We start from the raw sequence: 7708 nt of genomic DNA, 5'->3' as shown, positions 1-7708 counted from the left end.
TGGTGTTGGGAAATGAGCCCAGCCAGGTGGTTAAAGTTTCAGTACAGGATTACTTTGGGAATAGTGATCACAATTATATAAGTTTGAGAATACTCATGGACAAAGACGAGAGTGGTCCTAAAGGAAGTGTGCTAAATTGGGGGAAGGCCAACTATACCAAAATTCAGCAGGAGCTGGGGAACGTAGATTGGGAGCAGCTGTTTGAAGAGAAATCCACATTCGATATGTAGATTTCCACTTTTAAAGAGAGATATGTTTCTGTGAAAATGAGGGATAGAAATGGCAAGATTAGGGAACCATGGATGACAGGTAAAACTGTGAGACTAGCTAAGAGACAAAAGGATACATACATAAGGTTTAGGCGACTGAAGACAGACAAAGTTTTGGAAGAATATTGGGAATGTCGGACCAATCTGAGGAATTAAGAGGGGCAAAAGGGGTCATGAGGTATCCTGAGTGCGCGGGGTTAAGGAAAATCCCAAAGCCTTTTATTCATCTATAAGGAGCAAGAGGGTAACGAGGGAAAAGGTTGGCCCACTCAAGGACAAAGGATGAAAGATATGCGTGGAATCAGAGAAAATGGGTGAGATTCTTATTGAGTACTTTGCATCGGTATTCACTGAGGAGAGGGACATGGCGGATGTTGAGGTTAGGGATAGCTCTTTAATTAGTCTTGGTCAAATTGACATAAGGAGGAAGGAAGTGTTGTGTATTCGAAAAGGCATTAAGATGGACAAGTCCCCAGGTACAGATGGGATGTAGACCAGGTTTCTGATGGAAATGAGAGAGGAAATTGTTGCAGCTTTAACAGATTTCTTTGAGTACAGGGGAGGTCCTGGAGGACTGGAGAATTGCTAATGTTGTCCCCTTGTTTGAGAAGGGTAGCAGGGATAATCCAGGTAATTACAGACCTGTGAGCCTGACGTCAGTGGTAGGGAAGTTACTGGAGAAGATAGTAAGGGATAGGATATATACACATTTGGAATAAAATGGGTTTATCAGTGATTGGTAGCATGGTTTTGTGCAGGGAATGTTATGCCTTTCAAACCTAATAGAATTCTTTGAAGAGGTGACAAAGTTGATTGATGAGGGAAGGGATGTAAATGTCAGATACATGGTCTTCAATAACGCATTTGATAGGTTCCCTGATAAGGGTGGGCTGATGAAGAAGGTGAAGTTGCATGTGGTCCAGGATGTTCTCATTAAATGGATAGAGAACTGGTTGGGCAACTGGAGACAGAGAGTAGTAGTGGAAGGGAGCTTCTCAAAATGGAAACCTGCAATCAGTGGTGTCCCCCGGGATTCATGCTGGGACCACTGTTGTTTATGATATACATAAATTATTTGGAAGAAGGTGTAGGTTGCCTTATTAGCAAGTTTGCAGATGACACAAAGATCAGTGTAATAGCAGATAGTGAAGGGGACTGTCAGAAAAAAAGCAGAATATAGATAGATTAGAGAGTTGGGCAGAGAAATGGTGGAGTTCAATCCAGACAAATGTGAAGTGATGCATTTTGGAAGATGCAATTCAAGAGTGAACTATACAGTAAATGGAAAAGTCCTGGGGAAAATTGATGTACAGTGAGATCTGTGTGTTCAGGTCCATTTTTCCATAAAGGTGGCAATGCAGGTCAGTCTAGTGGTCAAGAAGGCATACGGCATGTCTTCCTTAATGAAATGGGGTATTGAGTTCAAGAGCTGGCAGTTCATGTTACAGTTGTATTCCATATTTGGAATATTGTGAACAATTCTGGTCACCATATTACCAAAAGGATGTGGATCCTTTGGAGATGTGCAGAGGAGGTTCTTCAGGATGTTGCCTGGTATGGAGGGTGCTAGCTATGAGGGGAGGTTGAGTCGATGAGCATTATTTTCATTGGAAAGGAGGTTGAGGGGAGACCTGACTGAGGCCGGCAAAATCATGAGAGGTGGAGACAGGGTGGATAGCAAGAAACTTTTTCCCAGAGTGGAGGACTCATTTACTAGGGGTCATGAGTTCAAAGTGAGAGGGGAAAAGTTTAGGGGCGATATATATGGAAAATTCTTCACGCAGAAAGTGGTGGGGGCCTGGAGTGCATTGCCAGCAGAAGTAGTAGAGGCAGGAACTATAGCATTGGAGAATCTGAGCTACAGGGAGAGGCTGAACAGGCTGGGGCTGTTTTCCCTGGAGCGTCGGAGGCTGAGGGGTGACCTTATAGAGGTTTATAAAATTATGAGGGACATAGATAGGATAAATAGACAAAGTCTTTTCCCTGGGGTCGGGGAGTCCAGAAGTAGAGGGCATAGGTTTAGGGTGAGAGGGGAAATATATAAAAGAGACCTAAGGGGCAACTTTTTTCACGCAGAGAGTGGTATGTGTATGGAATGAGCTGCCAGAGGATGTGGTGGAGGCTGGTACAATTACAACGTTTAAGAGGCATTTGGATGGGTATATGAATAGGAAGGGTTTGGAGGGATATGGGTCTGGTGCTGGCAGGTGGGGCTAGATTGGGCTGAGATAACTGGTCGGCATGGACAGGTTGGACCGAAGGGTCTGTTTCCATGCTGTACATCTCTATGACTCTATGTGTCAAGACAGATACATGAATGAGCAGGGAGCAAAGAGAAATAGTTCCTTAGAAAATAGGCAGCAGGTTTAGATAGAGGATCTGGATCAGCGCAAGCTTGGAATGTCGAAGGACCTCTTCCTGTGTTGTAATCTTCTTTGTTCTTTGAGATGGCAGTGAGCCTGCACAGAAGAACCCTTGGTTAGTGGAGTTCTCAGGACAGAGACAGTCATTGTGATCACTGTACCCGAAAAGTAAGACTGTCTCAGAGAGGGAGCGTTGTACAATGTCCTCTTCCTGCTGTGACATGTTGCTGAGTATGTTTCAAGTATGTCACAAATTAAGTTGACATTGATTTTACTGACACTGTGTAGGTGTGTCTGGTTTAAGGGCCTTGACCTCAGATTGACTGTGTTCCTGAATACAATCATTTCACGACCAGCAATGAGCTCCTCTCACCTGGTTCCATTGTTACCCATCCAGTCAGAGCCAGAGATTCACCTGCAGTGGAGTCTCTTCCCACTCCAACACTGTTCCCTCGGGAATCTCCCAAAGATCTGTCCTTGGCCCCTTCCTATTTCACAGCCACACGCTGCCTCTCAGTCACCTCATTAGAAAACATGTCAAATTCCAAATGTCTGCTGATGACACCCAGCTCGATCTCACCCCACCCAGACAATGAAAGAGGGAGTGCACCCTCTCACACTCTGTGTAGAGATGATACACAGACTCCTCCACTTGAGAGTGTAATTTACAATATTGATCCTGTCCAACTTGTCCCATTCCAAATTCATTCTTGCGATCAGGTCATCACTGACAAGGACAGTGTTTATTGTCCATCCCTCCTTATCCCTGATTGGATGGCTCTTTCACTGAACTGGGACAGGTGTGATGGGCTGAATGGCCTCTTCCTATGCTGTCCGATACCATGATCATCACAGTTTATTCAGAATGAGAATCACATTCGACAAACCCATCAGGAACCACTTCTCAATGTTCCCCACAGACAGCAGAGTTACTTTGTAAACCTGGCCAAATGATCTCCTTCTGTGCTGTAAGACTGTCTGAATCTGTAACTGGGGTGGGGTGCTCATATCTAATTAATGAGAAGGACCCGGCATGAGCAAAACCAACGTAGTGTACAAAATCCCATGCAAGGACTGCACAAAACACTACATAGGACAAACAGGAAGACAGCTAATGATGAACAGCAACTAGCCATGAAACGACACGATCAGCTATCCTTAGTAGCCACACACGCAGATGACAAACAACATGAGTTTGACTGGGACAACACTACTATTATAGGACAAGCCAAGCAGAAAACAGCCAGGGAATTCCTAGAGACATGGCAATCATCCACAGATTCAATCAATAAGCACATCGACCTGGACCCAATATACTGGCCACTGCAGCGGACAGCTGGAACTGACAACCGGAAGTGGCAGAGACAAACCACTATAAATGCCGGAGGAAACATCACAGAAGTGCTTCACAGGAGGCTCCCAAGCTCTGAGGATGTCACCTAGACAGGGGCTGAAATGTCTGCAACACAAATTCCCAGCTCGGCGAACAGAACTACAACAACGAGCACCTGAGCTACAAATCTTTTCACAAATTTTGAAGATAGTAGAGCACTTTGTCAGCGTGCTCTTTTCCTGTCAGATTAGGGCCACTTCTCTGTTGTGGATCTGTGACTTTTCTCTCACTCTTCCCTCCTCACGGAGCAACAATGGGTTTGTAATTTGTGTGTGCAGTGGGTGGAGGGGAGGAGGAGTGGGATTTCCAGTGTCCTACCCCAATGGGCTGAAATAGGAAGGAGACCGAAACTGAGCACAATACTCCAGGTGTAGTCTCCCCAAGGTTGGATACAATTACAGCAAGGTTTAATTCTTTCTGGACTCAAATAATCTTGTCATGAACTCCAGCATCCCATTTTCCTTCCTAATTGTTTACTGCACCAGTGTGTTAGCTTTCAGTGACTCATGAACATGGATATCCAGGTCCCTTTGACATAGATTGGGAGGAGCTGGGGTCTGAGCACTGATCCTTGTGGTAGCCCACTAGACGCAGCACACTCACCTCAGAATGACCCAGTTATTTCTCCTCCTCCTCCTCCTCTCTTGTTTCTGTCCATTAGCCAATTCTCAATCCATTTCAACCTGCCTTTTTCTGGAATCTTAACGAAAGCCTTCTCAAAATTCAAATACTGCAAAGGCACAAGGTCCCCGTCCCACATTCTCCCACTAAGTTGCTGAAAAACTCAAAGATGGTTTATCAAACATGGTTTCTTTTTCATAAATCCATACTGAATCTTCTCAATCTTGCTGCTATTGTTGCGTGTCATGTCATAACATCCTTTATAATAGATTTTAGGCTTTTCCTTTTGAGTGATGTCAGGGTAACTGGTCTGTGGTTCCTCATTTTCTCTCACCCTCATCTTTTCAAGAGTGATCATTTGCTACCTTTGAATTTGCAAGGGCTATCTCAAAACTAATCTAATTTTGGAAGATGACCTCCATTGAATCCATTATCTCTACAGCCCCCTCTTCCAACTCTCTGGAATGAAGGAGATTATTAACTTGCAGTCCCACTCATTTCTCCAGTGTTGCTGCTACATCTCTGACTATTCCTGCCTGGACATCTGCTGTCCTCTCTTGTAGCTCTTGTCCCATCCTCAAGCATCCACAGTAGCTCCTCTGCAACTGTTCTGGGACATCCAGGCCCCAACTCCCCCTCTCTCTCTGCTTCCCTCCACTTTCCCTTCTTGTAAAACAGTTTCTGTCATTTTTCAGCTCTGATCCATTAAACTGATAAAAATCCTCATTTACTTTTTATTCCTTCATGGGCTGAGGGCATCGCTGGCTAGGCAGCATTTATTGCCCATCCATAATTGCCCAGGGGGCAGTTAAGAGTCAATCACAATGCTGTGGGTCTGGAGTCACATGTCAGCCAGACCCAGTAAGAATGGCAGCTTCCTTCCCGACAGGGCAATAGGGAACCAGGTGGATTTTTCTGACAATCAACAGTGGATTCATGGTCATTATTAGATTCTTAATTCCAGATTTCTTTTTTACTGAATTCAAATTACAGCATCGACCATTGCGGTATTTGAAGCCAGATCCCCGGAACATTATCTAGGTCTCTGCATTAACAATGCAGCGACAATACCAGTAGGCCATTACCCCCTCTACTGGGAAAAGCCAGAAGAACAGAAATTGGAGGGGAGGACAGGTCAGAGGGTCTTCTCATGGGTCTGCTCCTGGGCCTGGCCTGACTGGCCATTATCAGGCCCAGGCAGTGGGCCATGGAGGGGGTTGTTATGGCTGATTGCCTGCCCCTCTTCTGTGGTTACATATGGGCCTGAGTGTCCCTGGAGAGGGAGCATGCAGCGTCCATCAACACCCTCAAGATTTTCAGGGAGAGACGGGCACCACAAGGTGTGGAATGTTTTATATGCCCCTCAAATTCCATTTTAATTTAGTCCCTTCCCCTCCCCTTCACTTTTTTGATTACGTAGATGTTGTCCTTGAAGAGAAGGGAACTGCTGGCCCTGGCCACTCAGGTATTAAAAAAAAGGTATAAAACACTACAGGACTCCTTGCATTACTGATTTTTGTCAAGTAGTGGTGCTAGTGCCCTCTTTTTCATTTTCCCCAAATCATTTGCTGGGGAGAAAGTACTGGTGACTGACTCACCCTGGTGATACATATCAGACTCTGGTTCTGTCTTCACAGATGCTGCCAGATCTGATGCAGAGTTTCTCCAGCATTTTCTATTTTTGCTTGAGGTTTTTCCAGCATGATACCAAAAGATATTGGAGCAGAATTAGGCTATTTGGCCCATTGAATCTGCTGACCATTTGATCATGGCTGATGTATTTCTCAACCTCGTTCTCTGCCTTCTCCCTGTAATCCTTGATCCCCTTAACTATCCAAGAATCTTATCTATCTCTGTCTTAAATATATTAAATGATTTGGCCTCCACTGCCTCTGTGACAATAAAATCCACAGATTCACCACCATCTGGCTGAAACTCCTCTGCTTCTCAGTTATAGAGGGTTGTCCCTTCACTCTGAGCCTGTTCCTTCAGATCCTAGTCTCTCAGTCTAGTGGGAACATCTTCTCCATGCCCACTCTATCCAGGCCTCTGAATATTGCTTAAGTTTCAATCAGATCCCATCATTTACAAAGCACAAGTCAAGGATGTATTGGAATATACCCCACTTTCCTGGGTGAGTAAAGTTCCAACAACACTCAAGAAGTTTGACACGATATTGGGAAAAAGCCAGCCTGCTTGATTGGCACTGTATTCACTACATCCACCAATGACACTCAATAGTGTGTACAGGTCGATCTACTATAATTCATGTTTCATCGATGCAAATGTGATGAATTGGGGACACTCAATAATGCAAACTTTTAAAGAGCGTATTGGTTTTTACATGATTCCGGTCCCATTATTTTAAAATGATGCTGCTATTATGCAATTTTCTTATAAACCGGGTTGCAAGAGAACAGAACGACTGCGTTATAGCAGAACCAACTGTACCACCTACAAGATGCACTGCAGAAATTATACAAAGATCTTTAGACAGTGCATTTTATACCCAAAATGACTTACATCTAGAAGTACCGAGGCAGCAGATACCAGCCCTTGCAAATTCTCCTCCAATGCCATTCACCCACCTGGCTTAGAAATACATCACCATTCCTTCAGTTTGACTGGGTCAATTTCCTGGAATTCCCTCCCTACAGGCATTGTGGGTCAACCTGCAGCACATGGACAACAATGGTTCAAGAATGCAGCTCATCCCCACCACTGGGCAACTGGGGATGGGCAATAAATGCTGATCCAGCTAGACACTGACATCCAAGGAGTGACATTTTAATGTAAAAATGATGTGATCGCAGAAAAGGAGGACAACCCGAGTGAGACTGGAGCTCATGGTGGATTAATGATTAAAGATGGAAATGTGATGAAGAGGATGTGGTGCCCTACAACCTGGTTGATAATGTTTCACACACTAACTAACCGGGCAGTCCCATTACTGCAGTGTCTTCTTTCTCAGAGACTCTCTTTTGTGGCGAAATGGGTAGGTGTCCATCTTAGTGTCTCAAAGCTAGTCCTTTTTTCCTAAAAGCTGTTCCTTGGCTCAAAGG

Source organism: Hemiscyllium ocellatum, chromosome 35, assembly GCF_020745735.1.
Source record: "Hemiscyllium ocellatum isolate sHemOce1 chromosome 35, sHemOce1.pat.X.cur, whole genome shotgun sequence".
NCBI classification, from domain to species: Eukaryota; Metazoa; Chordata; class Chondrichthyes; order Orectolobiformes; family Hemiscylliidae; genus Hemiscyllium; species Hemiscyllium ocellatum.
This window is presented reverse-complemented; position numbering follows the sequence as displayed.